The sequence below is a fragment of the Ylistrum balloti genome, unplaced genomic scaffold (genome assembly GCF_031769215.1).
Source record: "Ylistrum balloti isolate Yb309-2 unplaced genomic scaffold, AGI_CSIRO_Ybal_v1 Utg370856, whole genome shotgun sequence".
NCBI lineage: Eukaryota > Metazoa > Mollusca > Bivalvia > Pectinida > Pectinidae > Ylistrum > Ylistrum balloti.
In genome coordinates, this window is record NW_026782491.1 from 439,505 (window position 1) to 456,421 (window position 16,917).

The 16,917-nt window shown below is 34.2% G+C and overlaps 1 pseudogene; it reads right to left on the minus strand.

The window, feature by feature from the left end:
* Positions 1-1,168: 1,168 nt before the first annotated feature.
* Positions 1,169-16,686, minus strand: LOC132559116 (organic cation transporter protein-like; annotated as a pseudogene).
* Positions 16,687-16,917: the final 231 nt, after the last annotated feature.

The following is a 16,917-nucleotide window of genomic DNA, read 5'->3' on the forward strand; positions in this document are numbered from 1 at the left end:
TGCTCAACATTGGTCATTCGTCTGATGAAGCTGACCATGTAGTCATCGAAACAACAACTCCTGAACTTTTTTCGATAGCTTAAGTTCATATTTATTTTCATTTTTATATTCAACTTTATATAAAGCTTCACTTTATTTAACATATCGGTATTGAAAAACAAATAATGTAAAACGACACAGCTAAATAAACAAAACAAGGAAAAGGTTAGGAGATTGAACACAAAGGAAAAGTCTCCATCACTTTACATAACGTAATTTAAGTATCTTAATAAAAAACATTTCTCCTGCTCTTTTCACCTTCTCTTCTGAAAGTAAAATATGGTTGCACCAATGATTTGTCACTTTATTACAAATAACAAAAGCGAAGAAATCGTACCAAATAAGGCATTTATTTAGAAATACAATTACAGCATCTAAAAATATTTTTGTTTGAATGTCTGTAGCAACAGGTGAAATATGATGTGCTGCTGTCAATCACTCAGCTTCTGGATCAATCTAAGTGGCCTTGTCGTCTAGTGGGTATAGTAGTAGGACGCAATGCTTTTTTGTAATTGTATAAAGTTTGTGAGGATTCTGTCTGATTATTGATTAAACATGTATACGTTCTTTATGTTCTACATCTACAGTTTTTACCTGGGCTTTGATAGTAACTATTGTGATATCTAAATTCTTTTGCAAATGAAGACATTTTTATCGTTTGAGTTATTTTTGTTTTTCAATTTTCAATTTACAATTTACAGACATAGCTATAAAACAGTGATAATTGTATATGATTAATTATAATAATTAATAATATTTGCTTTTATTCCCCTGTAGTATATTAAATATGTATATATATTCATTTCCTCTTAGGGCTGATCCAGTGATAGACTGGTTGTTTGGTCTATAAAGACAGTGGACATGGACACAGATGGTTTATTTTGCCATTTGTCATTTGTTTCGAAATTATTTAATTGATCTTTATAAATGAAGAATGACAATAATAAGTATACAAACTCATATTCTGGTTAATTGGAGTAAAATATTCTTATTTTTGTTTCAGAAAGATATAGAAAAAATAATAAAAGTAGAATTGCTCTTTACAGCAGTTTTTCAACGTTTAACATTGAAGAAACATGTTATAATCATTACAATAGACGAAATCTCTACTTTCAGAAAACGAGTTCTCTCAAAGAAACGTTTTCTGTTCAAGGGGAGTATTTTTACACTCCTCCGACTCGTCTGAGTAAGAAACGGTCTTCACAAGAACATTCGGGTCCTCTTTACATCTGTAAACAAATTAAAACAACTATATAATGCAGCATTAACCTATATTAACTTTTTAATAACAAATTTATTTCAAATTTGATACAACATTTACATATCTTTAATGATGATTTCGTGTAAATTTAATACCACCATGACATCATGACAAATTCAAAAAGCTTTTAAAGTTGGAAATATAATCTTGGATTTGTCTAATTTTTAGACATATATATGAGAATTTGTTCTCATCATCATAAAAAATCAGATGTAGGCCCTACACACATGCATTTTTCATGCCCAAATTTTCATCATCTTAGAATGTAAAAGCCGAAGATTTTGGAACATTTTCCATAATAGTCGACAGGGAAAACAACCTTTTAGACGGTTGGTTAAGGAAGCCGTCTGGATACGCCGCAGCGGGCCAGTACTTAATAAGGACGATTGGGGTAGGGGGAGGGGGCACATACTCTCGCACGTCTATAACCAAGTGATAAACAAAACGTAGCCGAATTGACAGTACATTTTCACTATATGGTTTATTTTTTTTTCTATAATCTGTTTACCATCTCGTCACACTATTTTTTATCTTAGTGTACATAGGATTATAGTGCAGCCGAAAACAATGGTCGATTCTGTACCATCTCATAAACTACACACATCAGTGCTAGAACGCTCCATAACATCTAAAATCTTACCGGCTTGTCTATCATGAAATAAATATAAGCCAGTTAACCACGCGGGCCCTGCTAAGAATCGATATTTCTGATCGGTTATTGTGATGACAGAAATACATTGAGATTGTTATTCCGCTATCGCTTAAATGTATTTTGATTTGTGCAAGAGATATCAGACACAGTTTTTAAAATACATACGTTCCAAATCTTGCCCCTTCATCTATTGTGTCTGGTAGTCGTTTGTTTACAGTCTCTGGTAGGAACAGTGTAAAAAGGCCGGCTGTGACACTGATACAGCCAAAGATCACCAGCGGAAGTGCTTGACCGTAATGGCTGCCCACCAAAGTGCCCTGAGAGCGGAAGAAAAAACAGAACAAATCATCACATCTGTAGAATATAGGCTAAAGTATGTTAAATGGTTAAATCATATATGTATTTTCAAAATTGATATAATATCCATGGAGAAATCATCAAAATTGTTTCAATATCTATCATATTTTTTAGTAAAAACAAAATGGGAAAAATTCTTTATTTGCTACCGTTAAAGGGAATATTTCAGTTTCATTTGTATATAGACGACATGTAAATACATTGGGGATCCATATTATTAAAACTGAAAGAATAATTCATTAACCTCTTACCAGTATGACATTTTCACATTGAAATCTTGCATGTTATCGACTACGATCTACGGTCTACGGATTTGCTGCATACATATTTTTTTCATGAAAAACTTGACGAAAGGCAGTTTCCAGTTACCGGCAGGTATATGATTAATATTGTCCTACTTTTTATTTGAGGAACATTTTTGCTATCTGTATTATCTCGAACTCTTTAAAGGTTTAACATCGTTAAATACTCGTTAATCAATTTCTTCCTAATTACTAGTATATTAATCACTATAAACAGACTAAATTAATGAGCACAAATAATATTCATATATACAGATGAAGACATGCCCTTTCACTTTTAATCGGGGGAAAGAGCCAAGACCTGACTGGTGAAATCAAAATTCTCTTCTGTTTAATTTGAAGAGTTTTAATTAATTGTTAAACGAAAATAATCATTGTATGGTGTATTTCATTGAATTTGATTGAATTGATGTGCATCAATTATGGAGAAAAATATACTTTTGCCATTGTTTTGACAAGCAATACGTATCATATGTCAATAAACTTTAATTTAATATTTCACCATCCTGTTTCTTTGGTTTGAAGGCAAACACAAATAAACAAGAGATGTGGGAGCAAGGGGGATCGGCAAAACCTATTCTCGGCCCACATCGGCTGTCAAGCTTAGCACTATACCATGGCACTGACAGAGTGAAACAAAGGGAAGTAACTCTGGAAGATCAGAATGACAAAACCATTCATGCTTCAGACTAAATTGTGACAGAATTTAACCATTCCTACATTAGAATGATTTAAAGAATTTGTTATTTTCCCTGTAATGGGTCCTGCCCCGGAATGCCGACACAACACGTATCAAACATTACCAAATTTAGACAAAAACGAATAATTCCCACAGGATTAGTAGTATTTTTTTAAGGATTTGCAGTATTTTCCCCATTGGGTCTTTCGGACAACAAGGCTGAATTTGATTACGATCACATTACGGTCGTTACGCAATCAGTTCGTTTTTATGCTTTGTGTTTGATAACTTACCAATTTTGCAATATATGGTGCCGACATGCCTCCGATACGTGCCACACACGAGCTAGCACCCATCCCGCCTGTGCGGACCACTGTCGGGAACAACTCACTAGAGAAAATGTATATTACTGCAAAGGCTCCTGTGGATCCTAACTTCCCGATACAACAAAGAGCTATGGTGAATGGTTCAAAGTCTGCAAGTATATACAGCATAGAGAAATGGTGAATGGTTTAAAGTCTGCAGGTAGTTACATCATAGAGAAATGGTGAATTGTTCAAAGTCTGCAGGTAGTTACATCATAGAGAAATGGTCAATGATTCTAAGTCCTTAGGCAGATACAGCATAGAGCAACGATGAATGAACCAATGTCAACAAGAAGATGTAGCATAGGGCAATAGCTAATGCGTAAACAGTATCATTTATGACAGATAACTGTATCTAAATAAAATAAGAACAAATCCAGTTATTCTTCCTACAGGTGGCTTCGAGTTCTATCCCAGAGGTAATCTTCAGTGATTTTATTTTTTCCACTTTGTATTGTATAGTCTTTTTTTGTCGAGAGGTTCTATTTTAAGTATTTGCGAGGAGGAAATAAAATCGGGGAAAAAATGTGAAAGGTACTGATCAATTCATGCCTTCTGTGAAAATTTGATTAGCTTCTTTTAGGATGAGCCGAGCCTGCAATATCCACGAACGAATGTAATGTATATATTTAGCCCTATGTACAATACAGGTGTGGTTTTCAGTTGTATGATATGGATTCCTTCTCTAAGTAGCTTTGTAAAGTAAATTTAGTTTTAATAAAAAAAAGTAATTGATGCAACACGTATGTTAAAGATTCAGCCTGAACAATGTAAGAGGTCAACCAGAACAAAATCCAACTTTCAAACGCCATATATAATATCAGGCTAGAGAAATTTTAAAAGTGCAAGAAAAATATGAATATATTCAAAAACTGACCTTTCCCTCCTAAAAGTACAGTGAATATGGTCAAAAGGTTGGAAGCACCACTAAGTATCATAAAGAAAGCATGCACATTTCTTCGTCCGAATTTCGATAGAAGTCCTATCGTTAATGCAATGGCAGGTAACTCGACAACCGCTAGCAGAAGAAATTTCAGATAAAAGTTTCCTCCAAGATTACTCATATGTATGGTCGTTCCAAAGAATATCTGTGAGACTGAAAACCTGTGAAAATAAAGATGAATTTTATTAGCTATAAATATTTTGAAACAAACTACATTAGAAAATGGCCCCCTTACGGCAGCGGCAAAGAATTTATGCTTTAATGTTTTAGCTTTATTGTCAGTTGGTATGACATCGAATTCCCTTAGACATGTACCGTTTCCTTGTCGTGTTCAATGTCCTTATCATAAAAAAATATGAGTCATTACATCTACACATGATCCATCATTTTTCTGTACATTTTCATTGAAATTGATTCTCAACGTTAAGAAATGTCTAGACCAGATCCCTCTGAACAAAGGACTTATTTGGTTACCATGGAAACCAAGCGACATCTAATGTTTTGGAAGGTAGTACCATTATGATAACCATTCATATAATTATATTATTAATTTTAGCTTATTCGAAAAATATTTCTTTATTACTCAAAATCTTCATCAAAGCCTTCATAAATTATAGCCTGTGAGAAGTTAACATAATTTGAATTTCATTAAATTAAGTTTCATTGAAATGATTCAATGACTGATGAGCTTTGTGCCATTACAAATAAAAAACCTGTGTATAGTGACCTGGTTACTTTGATGACAAGCTAAATCAAGTATTGTTTCATACAAACATATATAAACATGTGTGAGGAGGGTTTCGCTAATAGTCATAGTCATCTTCCCTACATGCTTGGGATGTGTCCTAACACCATTGGAGGTCCCAAAGTTGATGAGAGTTGGTGTGTACTACGATATTACTCCGGGAACCCTTCATACAAGATAACACAAACCATGTGCCTGTTTACACATATAGATAGGGACCATGCATTTGAATATGACATTCAAGAGTCATTAAGTAATTCTATGACTACATCGCAATGCTAACACACAAATTCTAACAAATTAATGAATAAGATTAGAGATCATACGAAGAAAAAAATAATCAGAATAGAACATAAAAACGTATAACGAAAGTTTAGCAGTACACTAATCTATCATAAGTATCATTTTAACCTTCCCCGTAGTCGTTTTTTAGTGTACGGTTAAGTTTAACACAACTCGTTAAGATATGTCAGTTTATCGAGACCTATAGTAACCAGCAGCCATTTTGTTTACTGGGGTCACGTCTATCTGTATTTCTGCACAGGTCGAATCACTGTAAATTCCAGTATAGTCCCATGCATTACAACTAAGCATCCTATTGACATATTGGCGAATGTAACACAGAATGTGCCTTGGAGATGAAATGTCACGACCATGTGAACATAATTAACGCACGCAGGCAACTATACACATGCGATTGCTGTGTATATTTGCTACAACAGCTAATATACCACGTGTTTGAGGTCACTGACAGGATTGTGTAGAAAACAAACAATTCTGACGATGTTGAAGAAAATTTGAGAATGAGGGACCAGTATTGCTTAATGTTATATAATTACAAGTTCTGGATAAAAATATATGAGAACAGTTGATCAAATCCAAATTGTCTATTTACAGAGAGTTAATGCATACATTTTACATACATTTCCTCTCTTTCATTTGAAAGTTGAAGCAAATTATATTTGGTGTCCCATTTCAGCACATTTTGGATTCAAGTAACACGAAATGACAAAGTAAGAATGACATATTTGTAAACCTTTTCGGACCGGCACCTAACTTAAGTTAAATAGTGAGTGTTATTACATGTATAGCGGAAGCGTTAATAACTCAATTATGTTATTACGTAATAAAGAGATCGAATTGTCAACATGCTTGAAAACCATTGAGAAGTAAATATGGTCATGTTGATTCTAGAATAGAAACACACACGCTTATAAAATATATATATTAAGTTCTGTTTTAGCTGGTCCGAAGGACCGATGAACTTAGCAACCTCTTCCCGAGAAATTGTTACTAGTCATAAGTGGCAGGATCCCAAAACAATCCTACTTTGTCTAAAGCTTCCCTGGGTGTAGTGGAATCAATTTCATATAAATGGTGGCATCAGTCACCTTTGGCGGAAGGGGAAGAGTCCAACAGAGGAAATAGAGCAAATTCTTTAAAATCATACTAATCCTGTAGGAATGACTGGATAGTGTTTTCATGATTCTGTGAAGGGGATAAATTTTGTATGAGCAATGAGTCTCGATCCCATAAAATTTGGCAGAATTTTTGGAAATGTAGCAAAATTCTATAAAATCCTTTTATGTGGGAATGACCCGATTTTGTCCAGAGACCTGAAACACTTTTACTTAAAAGGTACCAAATTTGTATCAATCAAGAGATTGATATAAGATATGTGGGGCAAAATAGGGGAAATTCAAGTGTTTAGAATCCTTCTTCATTAAGAGGATATTGTTTTGTCTGATACAATTTTCATCAACGGTGAATCTAACTTTTGTTTAACCACAAGGCCGGAGCCCAATAGGAAAATTATTTAAATCATTAGGGACCAAATAGCAGCGTTTGCAGTTTGCATTATTTAAGGATTATACATCATCGACAGGAAAGGTACTATCCTCCCTAACTAACATTCCTTTCTATATCTTAACCTTTTACTTTATATGTGAGAAGCAGTATAAGACTATCGAATTCTTACCAATTGAGAAATATGATACAAGTTCTCCACGCCAATGTTTTTGAGGTAAACAACTGCCAGACCCGACCTGGCTTCACTTTCTCTATTTTGCTGAGGTCAATTTTTTCAGGATAGGGTTTCCTGTTTTTGGTGGCAACCTTCCTTAGAATAGTCTCTGCATCTTTATATTTTCCTTGGCTGATGAGCCACCGTGGTGATTCGGGTATAACCCTACAAGGCAAAGAAATTAAATCCAATTCCTTCCTCTACATTGTGAAACCCCATATTTGGATAAAGTATTGATGTATAAGATAATTGATAGCAAATTATACATGTAATGAATATTAATGATATATACTAGCGCAAACTAAACATCATCTGACTGCAATCGCTATGGAAATGAAATCACATCGGGAACACCTCCACGAATGACAGTTAATGCGAACTTATTTACTTTTTTTTGTGGAATTATTTCAAATATATAATTTCCTAATTTTTTCAAACAACGGAAAAGTAAGCATTTATTTATTTATTATTAAAAAAATAAATATGTCTTATTCATCGTTTTATATTCTTTAGTGTCTCTACTTTACATGTGCTCTTGTTTCATACATTTATATTGCTTACATTATAAGTTAATTAAAAGATATTGATTGTATTATTTCATTTTCAAATCAGTGGTGTCTGAAGAAACTATTAAGAACATCATTTAATACCCTAGTACCTAGATATATTTAAAAGTTAATGTGAGAAACATACTATACTTTTACACAATGTAATGACGAAAATTGTTTAAAGACAAAACTGTCAAGAAATAGGATTATTGATTATTGTGGTCAATTCATTGAATGTTAGTATTACGGTGACCATGTCTTCACATTTGTTCTTAGTGTTATAGGAAAATGAAAGTAAATATGCACAAAACCTAATTGGCTTCTGAAAATCAAAGTCATGAAATAATGAACAGTTATCGTTTTCTAAACAATAAAATAGAAGAAAAAAGAAGATGCTTATAATTATCATCAATCGAATGACTCCATATTTGCACAATGTGTTTAAGTCATGTGTGGTTTGAGTTACATCATATATTCAGTATGTTAATATTTAGGGATACGCGTAACTTAACGAACTGATTGGTTCAAGCAATGCCAAAACAGCTGCTGTCTATCAAAATCAGTATCAATATATATACACAGGCGTTGCTGGTTGCATTAACGTTAAAGTGAATAGAAATGATATTGATTATAATAATAATTTATGTTATATACTGTATTTCATCTGGAATTCGTTGGGGGTTTTTTTCTTCAAAAAGGAAAATTTATTTGATGCCCTGTGCTTTGAAGGCACACACGCAGAACATTGATAATTTTTTAAATTGGTTTTCGTGTTTATCTTCAAATACCGATACAGCGAATCAATGTTTTAAAATCGTCTTTCAGGAGCATTAAAGCTATTTTTTTTAAATTCATCACCATTCATCTCCGGTATTTTTGATATGCATTTTGTTTTACATATGTCTCTTACTGTTTGAAAATAAATGTATTGTTGATTTAAGGAAATGTAAAACTTAACAAATTACATACAAACTACATTATTGGTAACGTATTCGTTGCACTAAACCATCCGACTGAAAAACAATGATGAATTAGAATATATTTGAAAATATATCATTAAGTAACGATAATGATACAGAGTGTATGGTAATTATAAAAAAAATGTTAATAACGCTGCAAAATAACCAATTCCCACAAGCCTTTTCCACTGACTCTGACTACAATGATTTATCAAATATATATCTTTCGATTTTTCTTCAATTCCATTGTGAGTATTTATTTGGCTCTTTTCATTTTCTGCAAACAAATATTTTACATGCTCACAATTATCTTACCAGAATGGAAGTCGGGTGATTTGGTTAGTTAGCAATGTTTTACAAAGATCATCTGAAACGAAAATTCAATCGTTGAAGCATGACATATCTTACCTGTTGAACCGATTACCTTGCATTTTTTAGATATATCCACGTGAGCTTGGCTAGCTCTCCTGGAGAACTTGCCCAGCGTCCGGAATAATTTCAGCTCAAACTCAATGACACACATCGCCAAGATTTAAGAAGATAATGAAAGTATAACCCTCAATTAAGCACCGTCTGAAAACAATCTCTTGAAAATGAAATTAGCTCAAAATACTCGAAATCAAGACTTTAGTATCCATCTAAGTGCTAGAAATCCGTGGAAATTCTAAATTTATATTTTGTTGTACTTTTTAGTTTGTGTCAGTATGATACCTGTTAAAAATATATACTCACAGGATAAAGAAACGCAGGGTAAACTTTAAATATGATTCTAGGCAAGACGTCGAGTATAATGTTCAATATTTAAAGTAAGTATAAAGATTAATCCATAGAGAACACACTGCAAAATCAACGATTTGTATCTGGTAAGTGATTTAGGAGTAATTGAAGAATTGAAAGAGAACTCTGTAATCTGAAATCGAAATGGTCTGATTGTGGGAGCTGGCTATTCAATAGCGGTTATGTCCTCCACTCACTCCTCACAGCCCTGATTCGTCTAGGCATGGAGTTCATGAGTGAGTTTATCCTCCTCATTGGGATGTTGGCCCATTGTTCCGCGAGAGCTGCCGTCAGTTGGGCCAGAGTGACAGGGGATGGCTTGCGTCGTCGGACCTGTATCTCCAGCTGCTCCGACAAGTGCTCAACAGGTGATAGGTCGGGGCTGTATGGCGCCAGTGCAGTGGATGGATATTGTTGTTAGTGAGAAAGTCGGGACAGATCCTCGCTACATGGGGCCGAGCATTATCCTGCTGGAATGTGGAGTTATTTGGTTGCAATAATGGGACGACATGGGGTCTGAGGATCTCATCTCTATACCTAGCGCCAGTGAAAGTAACCGCTTCCACAACCAGTGGTGATTTAACTCCATGTGAGATTCCTCCCTACACCATAACCGATCCACCCATTAACCTATCCGTCTCTACTACGCAGAAATCGGCAAAAACGTTCTCCATCACATCGGTAAACAAGGTAAACCGGGACTCATTAGATTACAAGAGCCACCACTGCCTCAGTGGGATTATTCTGGGGGCATGTGCCGCCACCCAAGCCATACGACACTGACGACGAGCAGCGATAAGGGGCTGACTTGCAAATGGATGACGTGCCGCAGACCAACTTCCCGCTTTCGTTTCCTTACATGTTTACATGGATAGGACGGTTATGAGTACATATGGTATGAAGGGCAGATTCAGTGGCAGTAAGGTGCCGATTGTACAAATGCGCGAGATGAATTAACCTGTCCTGACGTTGTGACATCACGCGCGGACGTCCAGGCATAGGTAGTCAGTAACCAATTTCCCTTAGATGTCTAACAAGCCGTTCTTTAGCGCAAAGATGGACACCGAAATGTCTGACAACCTGTATTTACATTTGAACATTCATAATCATCGCAGTGGTCTGACCTGTCTGAACTTCCGGTAGCCATTCTATTGTTTAATGTTATCAGAAATTAATCAAAATATCGGAAAATGTTGTGTCTCTATGAAGACTACCTAATGGTATGTCGGGCAGTGTTAATCAATGTCACAACACTGCTGTGCACGAGAGCTTTTCTCGTATCGTGCTTTCCCTTGGAGACATCGCCATGCATTGATATAATGCAACATCCGTTACAGGACCTCATGCACTGTAACCTAGAGAGTTGCTTGACCGATTTTCATTGTTTTGGAAGATATTGCAAATGATGTCACCCTGCGTTTCTTTATCCCTTGAGTTTGTATATGTTGACTGACAAATGCTTTAGAAATCACATACCAATAATACTGGTGTCATTTTCTCCATGGCATCTTATTGTGCAATTCCTGCAAAATCTATAAAGCTTCAATAAGACAAAAGTCTTGATATTGATATCAACTTTCATTGACTCCCCTGGAGTCTTGAATAAATTGACTGCTTTACAGGAAACGTATCATGTAGATTATATTTCTTTTCAACGGATTTCTATACGATAGATGTATCAATTATACAATTTACATTTTAACAAGGTCACTTGAAAACTGAAAGTCATTGGACCGATTTTATTATTTGGGTCAAAATCTGATTCATAACCTGAAATTATGATCAATAAGAATGAATTTTTTGAGATCTTACAATTCAATTTAACTGATATTTTGTAATTGTGTTTTAATTTCATTTTGTTCATCGGTAATAGATTGCATAATCAACAACTTTCAGATTAATCAAACACCTCTGCTTATTCGATATCTTCGAGCTTTATTCGAAACAATTGACAATATCTATATGTTTAACCATATTTGCGTGTATATACTTGCACTTAAATCGCCAAAAGAAAATACCGACATGTTAACAGAATCTTGATTCAAACATAAATTAGATGGAACTTTGGCAAAATAATAAAAAATGTATTTACAAGGAGCCTCCTGAAATAGAGAGTAAGGTGAAGTCACGACACTTCCAGGAAATCTGAGTAAGTTATATATAATTTACAGCCTCTTATTTGCAAGGTCTTAATATATTTACCTCTCATAATGTTGGTCAATATGAATAAATGAATTGTGTCTTACCCCCACCCCACCCCCCTCCCCCCTCTTCAAGTCTTCGAGTTCGATATGAAAAGGTTCGACTTTAGCTCAATCTATTAATGGTTGACCAGTATCACAATTCTCCATAAAAACGACATCTTCAGTATATAAGGAACTAATATGTATGTTGAGATGTAATCAACCAAGCTATTTATAATTTTTAACCCTTTGATTATCAGCATTTAACGACGATACACTTCCCTTTGAAATACTTTTAACTGGTTATTTATCAGCAACAGAACATAAAGTGTTTGATGAAAGTGTATACACGTTAAACTTTTATGGAAATACTGTAGATTTATACCTTTTTGCTTGCTATATTGACTGACTTTTAATACTTGACTAACCAAAATTTAAATGTATGTAAGTAGCGTTTTGTAATCAGTCTATGTTACACTGGAAATACCGCCTCATAAAAACGGATCTGAAGTAGTTATAAAAATAAGATATGCTACATATACCAGTTTTAGATTAATCGATTTATTAATTTTCTGTTTAGTATTGTCAATTATTCTGAATTCACTCAAAACTTAAAGTACGAAAAAAGCGTGTCAGCCATTGCAGTGATAATAAGTAATTAAAGGTTTATGTCAAAGAAAAAATAAGTCATGCGCCGTAATATCATTGGGGAAAAAATTGGAAAATTTAATTACTGTATAGCTCAAAATATTTAGCATTCACACCGCTGTTAAGTTACAAAAAAACCAAAGTAAACGGGGGTCATAATTCGTACAACATGACTGTAATTAGGTGGTAGTCTTATTATCGCTGCAATGACGATTCTCTGGAATAATGTGTGAATATAATTGATATAAAAAGTATACATATGTATGTCCTGAAGTTGAAGTATGACCAGCAGATACATACCAATACAGACATACGTGCACCACACACGGCACTGCCACTACCAACTGAATAGTCTTCCAATTACGTAAGATGAATCCAGCTCCAGTCAGGTAAAGTAAACCAACAGGAAAGAACAGATGCATCAAAACCCCCGCCCACATTCTCTTACTGGGACCTGTAAGTTCTATACCTGTAAACAGTAAAATGGAATTTCTCATAAATGCCGAAATGCGAGACTAATGTACTACAGAAACTATCGGTAGATAATATCACACATTTGTAACAATATCAATATAATTCAAATTATATTTTATTTTTTTTTTTGTTTCCAAAGTTTGCCATAACCTGCTTGCCAGGTTTTAATACATTCGATTTGTGCAGCGGTTCAAAATGCTGACTTTTCTTCCGATCACTTTGTATTTTCCTCAGTCGCCAAAAGTCGTTTCAAAAGTCGCTTTAAAATGTCACTTAGCATCCATGACGAGTCCTAGATGGACGAAACAGGTTTTGATGCAGTTTAATTCCTTATTTGTCTCTGCTGAGTTTAACTCTAAATTTGTACTAAAACGTACTATTGACTTGTGCGTCTTTCAGACGACCTTCTCGTTATGGTTACGTTTCGAAATGACATGATTTCAGTGTGGACGTTCATTTGTGTTTTTGTAGCATCTAATCGTCCTCATCCTTTCAATTTAGTGATACTTCTTTTCTACCTTCAGCAATTATTGTGAGTAATTGATAAATTTATATCACGAATATTGCTATTCTTGGACACTTACAGCACTACATTCTTGCGTCTCGTTTGCTACATCTTGTGGCGACATTCCTAATGCATTTGTAAAACAGTTACATACCCATGACACAGACAAGGATGAAGAGACCATGGTTAGATGCCCCAACCAGGAACTCCAAAACAGTGAAGCTGTAAAATTCCGGCGCAAACGCAGTCGATACGGATGATATCAGAAGACAGATTGTGCACAAGAGTATGGTCTTTCGTCTACCGATACTGAAATCAGTAATCGACAGTTTGTACTGATATGATGAAGGTAGTTTGTGTTGACAATGGAGACTAAATACGGTAGTTAATGAGACTGGATCTGCCGGCTATCTGAATCAGTACTGATATTTCAAAGAAATTATACAACAAGATATACAATTTACTTGAGAAACGGTTATGTGGTAATGTTTAATTAGGCAATTGATTATCAATGATTTAATAACACATATTCCTTATCATGTAAATATGCGTAAACATTGTTTTAGTAACATATAGAATTTGATATATAGTAAAACGCGGAACTAACTTAAGAGTAGTAAATATACCTAGCTCCGTATCTCCCATGGAGAAATGTTATAACTATTTGTTTATTTAGTACTTTATCTTAATGGTAGATTGTGTATGTTGTTATGTAATATTATGATAATATACAATGTATCTGTTATGGAAATATAATCTCGTACTCATAAAATCTTGTATGTGCTTATATAAACGAAATAATATATGATGTCACATCGTCTCATTGTTCTATATGTAAATGTAAACATTTACTGATATAGATATAACGGCGTACAGATACATTATCCTTTACTAAATACATAAAACTTTGATTGAATTACCGTATTGATAATATTTTAACATTTGTGAATAGATTCAGGTATCAGAATAATTATCGAAACACTGAAAATATGTTTTCGAATCATCATAAGACACACCTGTCTGATAGCATGCCAAAAAACAAATCTCCTACAAGGACGCCACAGTAATACACCATCTGGGCATGCGCCGGTTTCATCTCGTCAGAACACACTAGGTTTTCCTGAAATAAATGTTGATAAACATATAAGTCACAAATAATCCCTACCCCCTATACCTTTTCCACTATTTTTTAAATTCAATATGTTCTGACGAAAGTGGAATATTTTATGTAATGCTATAATATAATAAAACATAATATATTATTTCATAATATCTATACTTGTATTATGAATTTGATATAATATGATGTAATATGATGCCATTAATAGGAAATAAAGAATAAAATATTTAAACTTTCAGGTAAATTAATAAATAAAAATTTGGAGAAAAGCGAAGCACATCTATTAGTTAAGGAAATATTTCTAATGTTTAAATTAAAATTAAAACAAACACATTATTACTCTTCCAAAATAAATGATCTTATTCTCCATGTGCTGTTTCAGGAGTCTTAGTGTAAATATTTCTTTTGTGTATATGATGCCTTGTTTTATTGAATTTGAGTTTGAAGTATGTTAATGTAATGACAAAGTTAACAGAGTGCAGCACAATATATAGATATTCTAATCGTGTAGTATTTACTTCTGATATATTCTGACAAGAACACTTTTACGGCGCTCAGCCTCAGTAAGTAGACAACAGTAATTTAGGTCTGCGCCTAACGTAAATTTAAGATTATGTGATAAAGGTTTTCCGTCACAAAGGCGCTTTCAAATATTACTTTCGAGTCGCTTTGTACTCCGATAAAAATATTTAAATGGACATGATGTCCTTTACTGCCATGTATCATATGACATTTCACACGTTAAGCAAAGGTGAAATGATCCAATGATCGGGCACAAGAACAAAATGCGAATAGCACCCAAAATTAGTACATAACCTGATAATGAGGTGTTTGAGGAAAATAAAAAATCCGAAATAAAGATAATTAGGTAACATGATATCATAAATGAAAACTCAGGCCATAAGAGATATATGCCTTGTTACTAGCTAGATTTCCGATTGAAATTTGGAATATGTCACCTTTATGGAAAGTATCTTGCATGGTAATAATTTTACTATGTAAATATATTTTTTTTCAATAGCATTAGTGTTCCTTTGAATATAATCACCCGTGTAACCACAGTCTCGTCAAATGTATCTTGTTCATACACCCATTTAGAACACTTCGCTGTCATGACTGATGACGAGTTTCAAATTCTGTCTCAGTATACACGTGACATCTATCGTAATCGTAAAAAGGGTCGTCCGGGGCGGGGATGGTTCGGTTAATGAGACTGGAATGGTAGCTGCTCGTACAGCCCATGTGCCGTTATCATACCCCGGTATTTTGCACCTGTAAACCAGCGTTAATATTTAATAAGTGTTTCATTAATGCTTCATTTGATCAATAAAAAACTTCTTATTAGGGTTAATTGATTTTTTTTATTTAAATTGATAGAAAATTCTTCTAAACTGAGTTCATACATGTATCAATATTAAGAAAACGTCTGAAGCAGGTAAGAAATGCACATTTACATCTAAATTTAAAAAAAAGAAGTCGGAAGTAAGTAAATACCTGGAATATGAGACATGTACTTAGTAAATATTAAAATGGTGATTGTGTACGCTTCTGACATATATTGATTTCAGAAAAATGGAAACATATAAGGTAACTAATATACATGAATTGTTATTTGTGTGGAACCCGTGGCTGATATATTTGTAGAAGGTTTAGTTCTTGGTTCATACTCCAGTGACTGACCAGCACGTGCAACTTATTATCTCTATCACGTGTACAGTGAATGAGCAGCATGCCATCTGATTAGGACGTCAATGCCTGATCAAGTTGGTGGGAGCCTCTGAGCTCTACAGATTGGGGCGCCAATTTGAACAATCACTTTGCTTTCCTGAAGGGAACTCCACTCTGTGAAGGAGCTTGAATAAAGTGGTAAAATGCGCTATATTGCATTATAAAACAGAGGCTGTAATGAATATTAGTCATTGACTTATGTAGTGACTGATTCTAAAATATAGATACGTAACTGTGCTTCGGAGTATAGGCTAGCAGAACTATCGCCATCATGTAACACCCATTGCTTATGGAAGGCAAGCACAACAGCATGAACAATAAGAATTCATACCTTCCGAACTCCCCTATCCGTTTTAGGACATCCTCGAGGTTAGACATCGTCCACCAAGACACTCAAATGCAAGTTTTCTCTGCGTCTCACGTGTTTTGCTTTGTGTAAACTATGTCCAATTAAACACAAAACAGAATATTCAAGCAAACATCATAACAAAATTGTCCGATGAAAACGTTGTGTCTTAATTAACACTCACGATAACATCAGATTAAAGTGATGTCAACTTTCAACAGCAGACCTTATTTTAAAACAAGGGAAATAATTGAATACGTAGA